At 42.3% G+C, this 15,178-nt stretch overlaps 1 pseudogene; it reads left to right on the top strand.

Moving 5' to 3' along the window:
- Positions 1 to 265: 265 nt before the first annotated feature.
- On the top strand, positions 266 to 15,133 carry LOC111402327 (annotated as a pseudogene).
- The last annotated feature ends 45 nt before the right edge of the window (positions 15,134 to 15,178 follow it).

Below are 15,178 nucleotides of genomic sequence, written 5' to 3'. Positions count from 1 at the left end.
GCAAAATTAAGTGGATATTGATTTAATTAACTCGTTGAAAATTATCCTCATAATTACTTATTTAAATATTTTTTTAATTATCAATTCAATCCTTAACCATTTAGGGGTATTTTTCAAAACATTAATTTAAATTTAAATACAATGTATGGTTGAGAAAAGAGAATAAATTACTTAAAAATAATAATCTTTGCTTATTTTTAAGCTAAGCCACTTGCGAATCGGACAAAATTTATCAAAACCAAATATTCCGCCAGCTCCAGCGGAGATCTCTCTTCAACTACTACAAAAAACCAAAATTTCTTTGAAAACATGTGAGGGTTGAACATGGAAGAAATAGAGCACAAGTACGTACAAGTAAACAGGCTAAATATCCATTTCGCTGAAATCGGATCCGAGTCATCTCCTGTAGTGGTTTTCCTGCACGGGTTCCCGGAAATATGGTACTCTTGGCGCCACCAGATGATTGGTGTAGCCAAAGTCGGGTTCAAAGCCATTGCACCCGACTACCGAGGTTACGGTCTGTCCAATCCGCCTCCCCAACTAGAGATGGCCACCTTCGCTGACTTCATCTCTGACCTCAATGCTCTTCTTGATGCTCTTGCAATTCCAAAGGTAAACACACACAACCAAGTAATCTGAAAGTACACAGTGCATGTTTGGTAAAAAGTTACTGATAAGTAAAATTCATTACAAGTAACTAAGTAGATTATGTTATAAAGAATATCTTGTATTGATTAATAGTGGAATGGTGCGAGTTACTTATTTTGAGAGCACGATTACAAGTCTCTGAAGAATCTAGAATACCCGATGATCCTTTACTCCAGCACTGTCTTGGATTATTCTCACATCAACTCGATCCGATCGAGAAGGCTTTATATCTATAAATCCCATGTAAATGTAATGTATACAGGTTTTTCTTATTGGTAAAGATTTTGGAGCCTGAATTTTATACTTTTTTGCTCTTCTCCACCCCGAGAAAGTCTTTGGAACTGTAACACTAGGTATACCCTTTGTTCCTCCGGGCCCACTTGCATTTCTTGAGCATCTTCCTGAAGGCTTTTATATTTCAAGATGGCTGGTACAAAGAAAATCTCGATTTTTCTTTCCATTAGTTAAGAATAGGGAAGTGGTTTTCTTTGAGCTCAGTCTCATTTTTGAAATCCTATTCCAGGAACCGGGAAGAGCCGAGGCCGATTTTGGTCGACTTAACTCTAAAACGGTTGTGCGAAATATCTATATCCTCTTCTCACGAAGTGAAATACCAATAGCTAATGAAAACCAGGAGATAATGGTAATGGATATGGTGGATTCATCTACTCCTTTACCGTCTTGGTTCACCGAGGAAGATCTTGAGGCTTACGGTTCTTTATATGCAAAATCGGGTTTTCAAACTGCATTGCAAGTTCCATATAGGTAATTCGCTACTTCTTTTCTCTATTCTCCAAAGACATAAGCACGTTCTTTTCTCAATTTCTCCAAAGTCCTCATTTTTCGTAGGACAATCAATGAAGAGTTCAATAAAGCAAATCTGAAAGTTGAAGCTCCAGCACTGCTGATCATGGGTACTGATCACCCCAAAACCGTCCCGAACTCGACCACATAGCCCAAACTTACCCTCATCCAAATCCACCAATATGAGGTCGGATATCTAAGGTCGGGGTTATGTGTCGTCATGTCAGGTCTTTTTAACGACCTATGGGAACACAAATCCTATCCAACCTACAATTCATACCTAGCTAGACTCTATTTTCGACTCAAACAGTGGTTGAATGTTTGGAACAAAACACTAAAACTCTTTATCCTACAAGGATAAGGATCACACATTGCAAAGTCCTTTTGGGACTCTATCATTAGCACCTATAAATACACAACCCGGGCTCATTCTTGAGGTACGTTTTTCATTAGTTCCAATTTATAGCCTCACGCACTAAATTTCCTATCTGACTTAAGCATTGGAGGGGTGACGAGCACACACTTCGTTGCCTTTGTTGCAGGCATTCATAGGTCGTTCGTGTTCATCAAAGTTCGGAGTTCAATCATCAAGTTCGAGATATTTCAGGTACTATATTTTGGTAGCATCGTTGGCACCGTCTGCGGGAACCGCTACCAAAAGCCATGGTCAATACACGTTCAGGTCTTCTTCCAGCAAGCTCGTCTGTCCCGGACAACCCTTCTCCTCTTGAGGAACGCCATGTCCCTCAAGAAGTGTCATCGGAGATGCCAGTACCTCCTCAAGCTGTTGTTACAGCCGGAGCTTTTGAGGAACTTCGTCAACAGGTTGCCGCATTAACCCAATTATTAAGCCAGAGAAATTCGCACCTGTCGCATACCCCAACCCCCAAAGGTGGTTTTATGGCAGATGCCAGGGCTCGAGTCCGTCGTACAGCTCATGACGATGGCGGGGTTGGAACTTCAAGTGCACCGCAAGTGGCTTCAGGTTCAAGGTCCGTTACAATGGACTCAGCTAAACTTGCTAGAATTATTCAAGAAGTGATAGGGAAAGGTATGCAACAAAATACTCACGCAGCAACAGGGTTCACCCCCAATACGTCATTCACTCTGGAAGTTATCTCGCACCCTCTCCCCAAAAGGTTCAAGTATCCTCGGATAAAGGAGTACGATGGGACAACCGACCCCATTAATCATCTCAATGTGTACACGGATATCATGAACTTACATGTTGCACCAGATGCAGTAATGTGCAAGGCATTCCCTCAGACCCTCACAAACGCATCTAGAGATTGGTTTTCCACATTAGAACTAAACTCTATCACCTCCTTCTCAGATTTGACCGATAAGTTCTCCGCTTTCTTTGCAAGCAGCAAGCGAATCAGAAAGATAACCGCATCACTAATGTAAATGTGTCAAGGACCCAATGAGACACTATGCAGTTTCATGATCAGATTCAATAAAGAAAGGCTTCAGATCCCCAATCTACATATCACCGTTGCAGTCTCAGCTTTGACATACGCCATTAAATGTGAAGCATTCAAGATGTCCTTGTCTAAGACCTCATTGAAGTCAGTCACTGAGCTACTCACATGAGCTGAGAAGTACATCAATATGGAAAAAACAATGGCCCCAAAAAGAGAAGTTTCCTCATCAAGAAGGTCGGATCAAAAAAGGTCGCATGAGTCCAGTTTGAGACAAGATACACCTCGGGTCAAGCCAAGGCAGGATCCCTCCTCAATACCCTTTACCAGTTTGAAGACCTTGAGGTCCAACATTCTGATGGAGATCAAGGATTCGAGGGAACTAAAGTGGCCTCCGAGATTACGGTCTCCCCCCGATACTCGTGACTAGAGTAAGTTCTGTGATTTCCATCGAGATCATGGACATACAACGGAGGACTGTTTGGCCTTGAAGCGGGAGATTGAAGCTCCTATAAAAGGGGATTTTTGGGCTTTTACGTTAGTGATGACTAACACCCAAGGAATAATCAGAATAGAGACAAGGGCCCAGAGGGTCGGGGAAACAAGCAACCAACTGCAGGTACTATCAATATCATTGTCGGAAGAATGGCCTTGGGAGGAGATTCTAGCAACAAGCGTAAACAATATGCCAGGCAGCCTCCAATCATCTTAAGGTCAGATCTTGGTTGTACAGAGGACATCACTTTTGGAAAGGAGGACTTGGAACGTATAGCATTCCCTCATGATGATGCTCTGGTCATATCGGCCATCATCGCCAACTTTGAAATCAAGAGAATTCTGGTAGACAATGAAAGTGCAGCTAATGTACTATTTCATGAAGCCTTTGTTCAAATACGAATCTCATCATAGCAGCTCAAGCCACTCAAAAACACCTCTCCGAGGATTTAGATGTGGGGTCATCACCCCGGAAGGTATCGTCGGGTTGCCTTTAACATTGGGGACAGAAGGTAAACAGGTGATGCAAATCACCACTTTTGAAGTTGTCCGTACTCCAATGGCCTACAACACTATATTGGGAAGACCATTGCTCAACAGAATTCGAGCTATTGTCTCAACTTTTCACTTGGCAATGAAATTTCGTACAAGTAATGGAATCGGGGTAGTTCGAGGCAGCCAAACAGTGGCACGACAGTGTTATGTGACTAGTGTTCGGAGAATCAAGAGCGACGTCATGCAAGTTACAGAGCTCGAGCTTGAGCACGAGATCTATGAGAGACTTGCTCCAGTGGAGGGATTGGAAGAGGTCGAGCTCGAGCCTGGCAAAAAAGTGACAATCGGACGGGAGTTAGATACAGTAATCATGACTGAACTACTAAGTTCTCTCTCCCGAAACATCGATATATTCGCTTGGAATGTTGAAGACATGCCTAGAATCAACCCAGAGGTGGCAGTGCACAGACTTAATCTAATCCGGGGGTAAGACTTGTAAAGTAAAGAAAAAGGCAGTTTGCGCTAGAAAGACGAGAAGTCATAAAAGAAGAGATTGCCAAACTTGTTATCGCACAGTTCATTTGGGAAATACAATATCCCGATTGGCTTGCTAACGTTGTTCTTATCAAGAAAGCTAATGGGAAGTGGCGAGTCTGCAATGACTTCAGATTTGAATAAAACATGTCCCAAAGATTGTTATCCTCTACCTCGAATTGACAACCTTGTGGACAGCACGTCAGGTCATATGTTGTACAGCTTCTTGGACGCTTTTTCGGGGTATCGCCAAATACTTATGGCCGAAGAAGATCAAGAGAAGACCTGTAGACTCAGCCATCTATTGTTACAGGGTCATGCCCTTTGGACTGAAAAATGCTGGAGCAACGTGTCAAAGGTTGGTAAACAAGATCTTTGCTGAATTAATTGGGAAAACGGTTGAAGCATACGTGGATAATATGATGGTTAAAAGCAAATAGGTGAATAGTCATGTCTCTGATCTTGAGGAAGTGTTTGCCACGTTACGAAGATACAACATGAAGCTCAGCCTTGCGAAGTGTGCATTTGGGGTGGCATCTGGAAAATTCTTAGGTTTTATGATCACGCACAGAGGAATAGAGGCGAACCCTGATAAAATCCAAGCTCTGATAAAAATGGAGGCCCCTAAATGCAAAAGGGACATTCAGAGGTTGACAGGTCGCATAGCAACTCTAAACAAGTTTGTTTCCTGAGTAGCGGACATGTGTTTTCCCTTCTTCAAACTATTTAGGGGAAATAGAAGCTTTGACTAGAATGAGGAATGCAACTTGGCTTTTCAGGAGCTCAAACAGACACTAGCAACACCTCTAGTCCTTATCAAACCCGAACCCGGTGACACGTTGCTATTATAGTTGGCCATTTCCCAGAATGCAGTAAGTAGAGTCTTGGTAAAGGAGAAGGAAAGAGTTAAGCAACCTATTTATTATGTGAGTAAAGTACTCCTTGATGCAAAAACACGTCACACACTTGTAGAACAGTTGGCCCTTGCTTTGGTAATAGTTGCCAAGAAGTTGCGGTCGTACGCCCAACACATCCAATTGTGATACTCACAAACCAAGCTCTTAGACACATACTCCAGAAGCCGGACGTCTTAGGAAGACTGTTGAGATGGGCAATTGAACTTGGCGAATTTGACATAAAGTTCAAGCCACGGCCTGCAATCAAAGCTCAAGCTTTGGCCGACTTCATTGTAAAACTCACTCCGAAGAACCCGGCAACACAGGATAACTACCCAAGCACGACCTTGAAAATATGGGAGATCTTTGTAGATGGAGCATCCAATAGCTTGTGCTTAGGGGCCAGCGTCATCATCGCCAGCCCAGACAAAGCTACAGAAATACAATGTGCATTCAGATTTGAATTTAAGGCCACCAACAACGAAGCATAGTATGAAGTCATTATCATAGCCCTGGAACTTGCAGAAAGTCTCAAGTTGGAGCTTCAAAGTTTTTAGTGGCTTACAGCTAGTGGTCGGGCAAATCATGGGGTCTTTCGAAAGAAAATACGAGAAGATGAGTTTATACTGTCTGAAAGTGCATGACCTTCAAAGGCAATTCGTAAGTTGTGAAATCCTGAAGGTGGCCAGGGCTGATAACGTCAAAGCTAATGCATTATCCAGACTCGTCTTTATGGGTGTGGACGGGCTCAATAGAATCGTGCACATCAAGATAGTCACAAAACCCAGCATAGCTCAAAAGTCAAGTGTCATGGACATCGATCGTGAGCCATCCTGGGTGGATCCAATAGTTGATTACATAAGTAATGGTAACCTATATGCAGACCCTCGACTTGCTAGAAGCGTTCGGTATAGAACTGATAGGTATTGCCTAATTGAAGGAGTCCTGTTCCACAGAAGTTTTACACTCCCTTATTTAAGATATCTCAAACCATCCGAGTCTCTGCAAGCCTTGACTGAAGTTCATGAAGGCATTTGCGAAAATCACCAAGGAGCCCGAGCTCTTACCTATAAGTTAATAAGGTATGGGTACTGCTGGCGAAGTTTGAAGAAAGATGCTGCAGATTATGTTCGAAAATGCGACAAGTGCCAAAAGTTTGGCAACATCATACATGTTCCTGCAGAGGAGCTAACTTCTATTCATTAGTCAGCTCCTTTCGAACAATGGAGAGTCGACATTCTTGGGCCATTCCCCTTGGCCAGAGGATAATTAAAGTTTGTAGCTGTGGCAGTAAAGTATTTCACAAAGCGGGTAGAGGCTGAACCACTAGCAACAATTTTGGAGCCGAAGCTCAGATCATTCATATGGAAGTCTGTCGTATGCAAGTTTGAAATATCGAAAGTCCTCATCACAGACAACGGAAGGCAATTTGACAATCCACAGTTCAAAAGCTTCTGTGCCCACCATGGGATTGATCATCGCTTCACCTCGGTATCACACCCACAAAGTAATGGGCTTGTCGAAGTAACTAATCAGATCATACTGCAGGACTTTCGAACAAGAATAGGGGACGCCAGAGGTAACTGGCCTGATATACTGCCTTCTATACTGTGGGCTTACAGGACTTCGCACAAGACAGCAACTGACGAGACACCTTTCATGCTTGCCTTTGGACTTAAGGCTACCATCCCGATCGAGGTCAGCCTCCTCACAATAAGAAAGCTCGAGATGAATAGGGAGAGACAAACTACTGAACATCTTGACTTGCTTGAAGAGGTAAGAGAGCAAGCCTCATTGGAGCTACAAGTTATCAGAACAGAACGGCGAAACACTTTAACAATAAGGTCCAGACGAGAAGGTTCAGAGCTGGCGATCTTGTCTTTAGAAAAGCAGAAGCTGTCAGACACCAACTAAGGAAGCTAGGACCAACATGGGAAAGACCCTTCGAGGTCATAAGAAAACTAAAAGGTGGAGCCTATAGCCTCAAAGACACGTCGGAAAAGCCGCTCCCGAGGCCATGGAACGCCGATAATCTGAAAATTTATTACAAGTAATTAGCTATAGCTATAATTTTTCCCATTTAAGGTTTGCATGCCTACTTTATGTTTGCTTAATTTCGTTTTTACTCTTCGGGCTCTAATGCCCTGACAGCTCATGCTCGAATAAGCTCGGGTATCAACGCCCTTGAGCCCTTTTAATGATACACGGAATTTTCTTTATGATGTTGCTTCCCTATTAACCAAATTAGCGTAAGGTCATGCTCCGCGCATGCAGATAATAACTTAACCAAATTAGCGTAAGGTCGTGCTTCGCGCATGCAGCTAACACTCAACCAATATAACCAAACACATGACCTCAAACGGCTACAGGCGAGCAAAAAGGCCCCGACCTTTTCGATCCCAAAATCTCCCCCCAACAATGAATTTTGAGATTGAGACCGGGGGCATGAAATAGCTGTACCAAACACATGGCCTCAAATGGCAACAGGTCGAGCATGATAGGCCCCGACCTCTTCGATCCCAAAATGTCCTCCCAACAAAGAATTTTGAGATCGAGATCAGGTAATGAAATAACTGTAACTCATGTAACCACGCCCGACCTTATCCACAAAGGAATGAAGATGTTTAAATTACAAGGGACAAGCCCGACCTTATTCTTTAAATCATTAGCGACCCATTGGTCTTCCCTCGATAGCAAATTGAAAAATCAATACCTAACACTAGTATTCGAACTCGTTAACCCCTAACATAACAATACATCTCCAAACTTTGAAATTGAAGCTCGATTTTTAAAGTAAAAGGATCGATCTGTCCATAGCTTCAATGATCAGTATCGTTTAGACAAACCCTCGAACTTTTAACACACACTCAGGCTATGGACGTCAACATTCGAGCTAATTGGTTGCGACACTCGATCTATACTAACGATTGAATTCTTATCAATTATAACAGCTCCAATTCAAAATCATGATGTTTATGCACGAACACAAAATCCGTGCACGATCTCATAACAAAAAATAAAATGCATAAACTGATAACAAAAAGCCCAGTTCGGGCAATATACTTTAGCATTAAGAAATCAAAGGAAGCAACAGGCCACATCAGGCAATGTATTACATTTCACGAACAAAACTTCAAATCTCGGGGTCGGGGAACCTAATCTATGTCAACAATCTTGACATTGTCCTGATCACCAGTCTTGGCCTCGTCACCATCATCATCGTCGTCATCAACCTCTGAAGCTGAAAGCTCGAGCTCGCCCGCGAGTTCATTCACTATCTTCAAATTCTCGGCTACGGGCTTCAGATCCTTGGGGAGTTTGGTTCTGAGGTATGATCGAGTGAGCCTTAGCCCATAGTGGTAGGACCTCGACCCGTACTGGCCAAGCAAGGCCTTGAACTCATCTGACTTTTTAAAGTCCTCGATTGCTTGAGCTCAAGTCTCTTCTCGAACCCTCACCAGCTCATCCTCGAAGTTCTTCCGCGATTGAAGAAGCTCGAGTTTCGCTTCCTCTGCCTCGTCCTTGGCTACCCTAATCTCCTCTCGCGCCCTTCAGAGATCTCCCATTGTGACCTTGAGAGCCGCCTCAAGCTCGAGGGCCCGTTTCTTTGTACGCTCTTTTTCACCCTCGAACTCTTCAAACCTTTCAGAAATATTGAGACCATTCAAGGTCAGGCCCCTGGCCACACTTAAGGACTGCATAAAAGAATTAGGAAGATATTAGTTCGAGCACAAAAGATCGCAAACAAAGGATAAGGACAAATCAAGTTTGTACCCGCAAAGTTAAAATTTCAAGGGTCTTAACCCCCTCATGAAGGGCGACTTCCTTCTCATACTTGTCCACGAGCTCCTTTATTAATGCACACTCAGAATAATCTTTGAGCGCGCTCGTGAAAATAGGCTCGAGGTAATCATCAACCGCATTCGGGGCCCGAGGTGTAGAAGCCCGAGCTTGTGTTTTTTGCCCAGGGTAGGGAATTGGGGTCGGGCTTTTTGACGCCGAGGTCTGGCCTACCATACTTTGGGGAACGTTAGGTGCGACCTCTCTCGCCCTCTTCTTCCCTTTGCCCTGAGGTGGGGGCTTAGGCTTGGGCCCTTTGGCCTTGTGGTGCACATTCGCGAGCAAGCTGGATGGGTCAAAAGACATCTCTAGTTCTGCAAACAAAGAAGTAAAGGCATTAGCTCGATCTATAGGTCAAGACATTGACATGAAAACACAAAGCTATAAAGATTCCATACCCTCGAGGCCTTTCACGTTAGCAAGGTCGAGGGTGTCGTCCTCGAGCAAGTAATCGATCTTATCTACAAGAGGATCGTGGTTCACTAACCTCAATCTATCCTTTTCTAAAACCTTAAAGTAAGCATGTCCCTCATTAAATCTATCTTTATCGGGTATTTCCCACTTCGGGTTGAATGGATGGTCGGGATCTTGGGGTTTCACAAAAAAGAACCGCTCCTTCCACCCTCGAAGGGAGCTCGGGGCTTCTGGTGTCCTAAATTCCCCTTTTGTTGACAAGTACACAAAACAGTTAAACCACGGAGAGTACTTAATATCGAATACCATCCTTAACAGGTCAAGTTGGGGCTCGACCTCGAGGCACCTACACAATATAAAAAAGTATACCAACATCCTCCAACCATTCGGGACTAGTTGACCCGGGCATAAATAATAGGGTGTCAAGATATGGATGAAAAAAGGATGGAGCGGCCACCTCAGCCCGACCTTAAGGGCATCTCTAAAAAAGTTTATCTCTCTTTCTCGAACTCCTAGCACGGTTTCAGTAGGACCTGGGGCTCTGACATCACATGTGGGCATAACCTCGAACTCCTTAGCTATCTTAATAATAACGTGCTCCTTATATCTGGTGGGCTCTTTAGGATAGGTTAAGGTGGTCTCGCTCTCAGTACGCGAGCTGTTAGAGACAACCATGGGAACAATAGAATTACCTAGATCCTCAGGACTATGGTTAACATTCGAGCCTGATCTAGGAGGGGTGCTACTGTCGCTAGTGCTCGACCCCTTACTACTGCTACTACTACTCGACATTATATTATAATCAAACAAGCAACTTAAAGGCTCGAACTCTTACCTTTTTTGATGATCGCTCACCAACCGACTATCCCCGAACTCGAGCTCGATTTACTGAGAGATGAGAGTGAAAAGTGAAAAATGGGGGGTGAAAGTTAAGGTATTTATAGGGGACTGTGGAATACCAACGGTCATGCAATCTCAACCCTTGGATCAAGACACGTGGCAGGCATCTAAGATCATGCTCTGACATTACACGTGCGGGCCATCTAAGGTCGTTCTCTAACATCCCATCAAACGCTCGACACTTGGAAAGACACCTGGACATTTATGCCTCTACATCTTCTCTCGTAGATCAAGCTTGGAGGAAAATCTATGACCTCGATGCACGGGGGCCTGTGATCACCCCAGAACCTACCAATCCCGAACTTAACCACAAAGCCCGAACTTACCCTCATCCACATCCAACAATATGAGGTCAGGTCTCTAAGGTCGGGGTTATGTGTCGTCATGTCAGGTCTTTTTGACGACCTATGGGAACACAAATCCTATATGATGTGCACAATTCTTGCAACACCCGATCTCGAACTCAAAAGCCTAATCCCGACCTCCCTCAATTATCCAAAAATTAAGGTCGGGCTCTAAGGTTTAGGTCGAGGCTTATGAGGTCGAGCCATACGTAAAGATAACGATTATAATGTCCTTATCTAGCAATTTTTACATGTTTTAGTCCTCCCATGACTCAATCATTCATCCTTGTCCAAATATTAAACATATTATAATCTAAATCAAACTTTTAAAGATAATTGTAATATAACTCAATCACTGTACAAGATAAGGATTATAAGTGGTTGAATTCTTTTACAACTCAACCACCAACATCTATAAATAGTGGACCAATGTTCATTATTGAGGTACATTTTTACAATACAATTTTAGTACACACTTTCATATAAATTCCCTGTTTGACTTAAGCATCGGAGGGGCAACAAACACACACCTCGTTTCCTTTGTTTCAGGTATTGGAAGGCCCTGTTCGTACTCGTTCTCGACCCTCAATCTCGAAAAATCAACAGGTACAATTTTTTGGCATCATCATTGGCGCCGTCTGTGGGAAGCACTACCAAAAGGCATGACTAATACACGTCTAAAACCTCCTCCAACAAGCTCATCGGTTCAAATTTGACTCCCCACTTAGAATCCTCTAATTTCTCGAATGTTGATGAACTGAAATCAATCAAGGCACATTCTTTCGTGGTTGGAATCTTCCTCTATGGTGACGGGTAAACTTCTCTTGAAATTCCTGGCCCTCATCTCCTCCTTCTTTTCTCAAATTCCTCTCCAATTAATCAACGAATGAAGAACAGCTTCCTTTTTATCCTATTATTAAGATTGGAAACAGTTTGTGCTGGGTGATTCCAATTTGAATCGAAGAACTATTAATGGATTGCTCTGAGTACGATATGAGAGGACTGCCCCCGTTCTTTATTCAAAATCTCATTTAAAGCTCAAACGGAAAATTCTCTAGGCATTAATCTGGGCTTTTTCCTATATCTCAACTTGACTCTACCTCAAGCCCAAGAGCAAAAGGAATCCAACTCCAAGAAGCTCCAGTTTCAAGCATACAGATTTTTACTCAATGAGGGACGATGCCCGAAATTCAAACTGGGGTGCATATGATGTTTATGGGCTTCCATCTTCAAGAAGGCCAACTCCATGACCTTCAAATTTTGAGGAGGAAACTGGAGATGATGCAAATAAGACAAGATTTTACCATGGAAATACACAGTATCCAACTTCAAACCCAGGTATGTTTTCGTCTAACAGAGGTATTCACCTTTTTCTATTGTGAATTTATATTCTCCAAGCAATTCAACTATGATCTACGGATATGTCACCATGCTAGCCTTTTCATTTTCTTAACATGTTCATCTTTTGATAGCATGCCCATTTATGTAGAAGAGAATATAATGTAGTTTTATCTGGTCCATGGGAATGCACACACTTAATTATAGAGATAAAAAAAAATGGAGCTTACCTTCAAATAAAATTCTTTCAATTCCTCCCTTGCCTGTTGACAATAATTAATACAAAGAAAAATATCAATCTCTAAAATTCACGTGGAAAGCTTCGCTGGGACATCAATCCAGGACACTTGAAGAATTTTAGTGAGTTTTAGAGCACATAAAGACCTTAGCTCCAAGAATAAATCATCATTATGAAAAATGATTACTTTGCAATTCTAAGCTAATGAATGCACCTGGGCAATTGGTTTGTGATGTAAAATGAACTTTTGTGCTTTTGATGATTTTATTGATTTACATATAAATAAACAAAGGCTAAGCATCAAAATATTATGAAATCACTATTTGCCTATATCTTCTATTCTGCTACTAATGTGGAGCAGCCGTCATGATTAATTAAAATAGTAGCTCATGTGCACATGCCAGAAAAATATTATGGTTCTTTAAAGACATCAGACAACATACATTATGTGATCTATGTTTTAATATTTGAAAAAAAACATATATTTTGGTGTCATCGATGCTCATACTTATGCTATGATTATTTGGTTATGAATTGCAATAACTTTTGGTTCACACACAATAATTGCTCGACGGGACGCCCAAACCAACGTTGGTAAAATTGAAGAGTAGATGGGCTCATAAGTCCTCATACCTTGGGGCTAGCTCATGATTTTGTCATCTTAGAGGGCGAGCCTCAGCTCGTGTTTTCCTTATTATCAAAGGCGAGCCTCAGCTCGTGGTTTTCTTATTATCGAAGGCGAGCCTTAGCTCGTGTCTTTCTCATTGAAGTCACGCCCTAGATCATGGATTTTTTATCTTATACTTTGTCGTAATGACGTACTCCGCGCATGCAGCGAATTCTTATGCTTTGGGCGTAATGACGTGCTCCGCGCATGTAGCCAACGCTTATTCTTTGGCGTAATGACATATTACGCGCTCCGCGCATGCAGCTGACTCTTATAGTTTAGCGTAATGACATATTACGAGCTCCGCGCATGCAGCCAGCTCTTATACTTTGGCATAATGACATGCTCCGCGCATGCAGCCAACTCTTATACTTTGGCATAATGACGTGCTATAGGCAATCAACTAATAACTTCGGCGTAAGGTCGTACTCCGCGCATGCATCCAATACTTTAAAGTTAACATAAAGTCTTGCCCCGCACAAGCACCTAAAGCCTTGTCCCAAACAAGCACATAAAGCATTGTCCCGCACAAGCACCTCTAGTCTTGCCTTAAGCAAGCACCTCCAGCCTTGGCTTGTGCAAGCACTTCTAGCCTTGTCCCACGCAAGCACCCTTGCAAATACTTCATACATTCAAGCCTCATTAAGTAAAAGGACCGACCTCATAACCCCGAAGACTATGAAACCTTTCAAAAATCGTTTACAAAGCTCGAGGTCGAATTCTTTCCTCTCAAAATTTTTTACAAGCTCCAAGTTGAGCTCATTTATGCCAAAATCTTTTACAAACAGTTGAGGTCGAGCTCACTACGAGGTCAAGATCGAGCCCTTCCTTTCAAGAGGGTCAAAACCTACTATCCCAGATCTATGTGCTCGGGGGCCTATCAACTCGACATGAGCATGCCTATTCTTGAACCCAATATACTTATGCATCTTATGCTAAAAAATCTCACATTGTGCATGAGCTCCTGACATGGATGCACGGGGGCCTATGATGTGCACAATACTTGCAACAACTAATCTCGAACTCAAAAGCCTGATCCCGACCTCCCTCAATTATCCAAAAATTAAGGCCGGGCTCTAGGGTTTAGGTCGAGGCTTATGAGATCGAGCCATACGTAAAGATAACGATTACAATGTCCTTATCTAACAATTTTTACATGTTTTAGTCCTCCCACGACTCAATCATTCATCCTTGTCCAAATATTAAAAATATTACAATCCAAATCAAACTTCTAAAGATAATTGTGATATAACTCAATCACTATACAAGATAAGGATTATAAGTGGTTGAATTCTTTTACAACTCAACCACCAACATCTATAAATAGTGGACCAATGTTCATTATTGAGGTATGTTTTTACAATACAATTTTAGTATATACTTTCATATAAATTCCCTGTCTGACTTAAGCATCAGAGGGGCGACGAGCACACACCTCTTTACCTTTGTTTAAGGTATTGAAAGGCCTTGTTAGTGCTCGTTCTCGGCCTTCAATCTCGAAAAATCAACAGGTACAATTTTTGGCATCATCACTATCCAACCTACAATTCTTACCTAGCTAGACTCCCTTTTCGACTCAAACAGTGGTTGAATGCTTGGAACGAAAGACTAACTCTTTATCCTACAAGGATAAGGATCACACATGGCAAAGTCCTTCTAGGACTCTATCATTAACACCTATAAATACACAACCCAAGCTCATTCTTGAGATACGTTTTTCATTATTTCCAATTTATAGCCTCACGCACTAAATTCCCTATTTGACTTAAGCATCAGAGGGACGACGAGCACACACCTTGTTGCCTTTATTGCAGACATTCGAAGGCCGCTCGTGTTCATCAAAGTTCGGAGTTCAATCATCAAGTTCGAGATCTTTCAGATACTATTTTTTGGTATCATCAGGTACCAAGGATTATGTGCTCAAATTTCCAGGAATGGATGATTATATAAAAAATGGACATGCAAAAATGTTTGTTCCTAAATTGGAGACAACATATCTACCAGAAGGCAGCCATTTTGTGCGGGAGCAGTTTCCTCACCAAGTGAACCAGCTTATTCTCAACTTTCTTATCAACCACGGTTGATTTTTCTACTCCCTTCAAGATCTAGCCGCAATATGAATGACTTCAATTTGTTCAAATCCT

The sequence above is a fragment of the Olea europaea genome, chromosome 10, assembly GCF_002742605.1.
Source record: "Olea europaea var. sylvestris chromosome 10, O_europaea_v1, whole genome shotgun sequence".
Taxonomy (NCBI): Eukaryota; Viridiplantae; Streptophyta; class Magnoliopsida; order Lamiales; family Oleaceae; genus Olea; species Olea europaea.
Note: the sequence above shows the minus strand (reverse complement) of the source record. Positions and strands in the feature narration are given on the sequence as shown.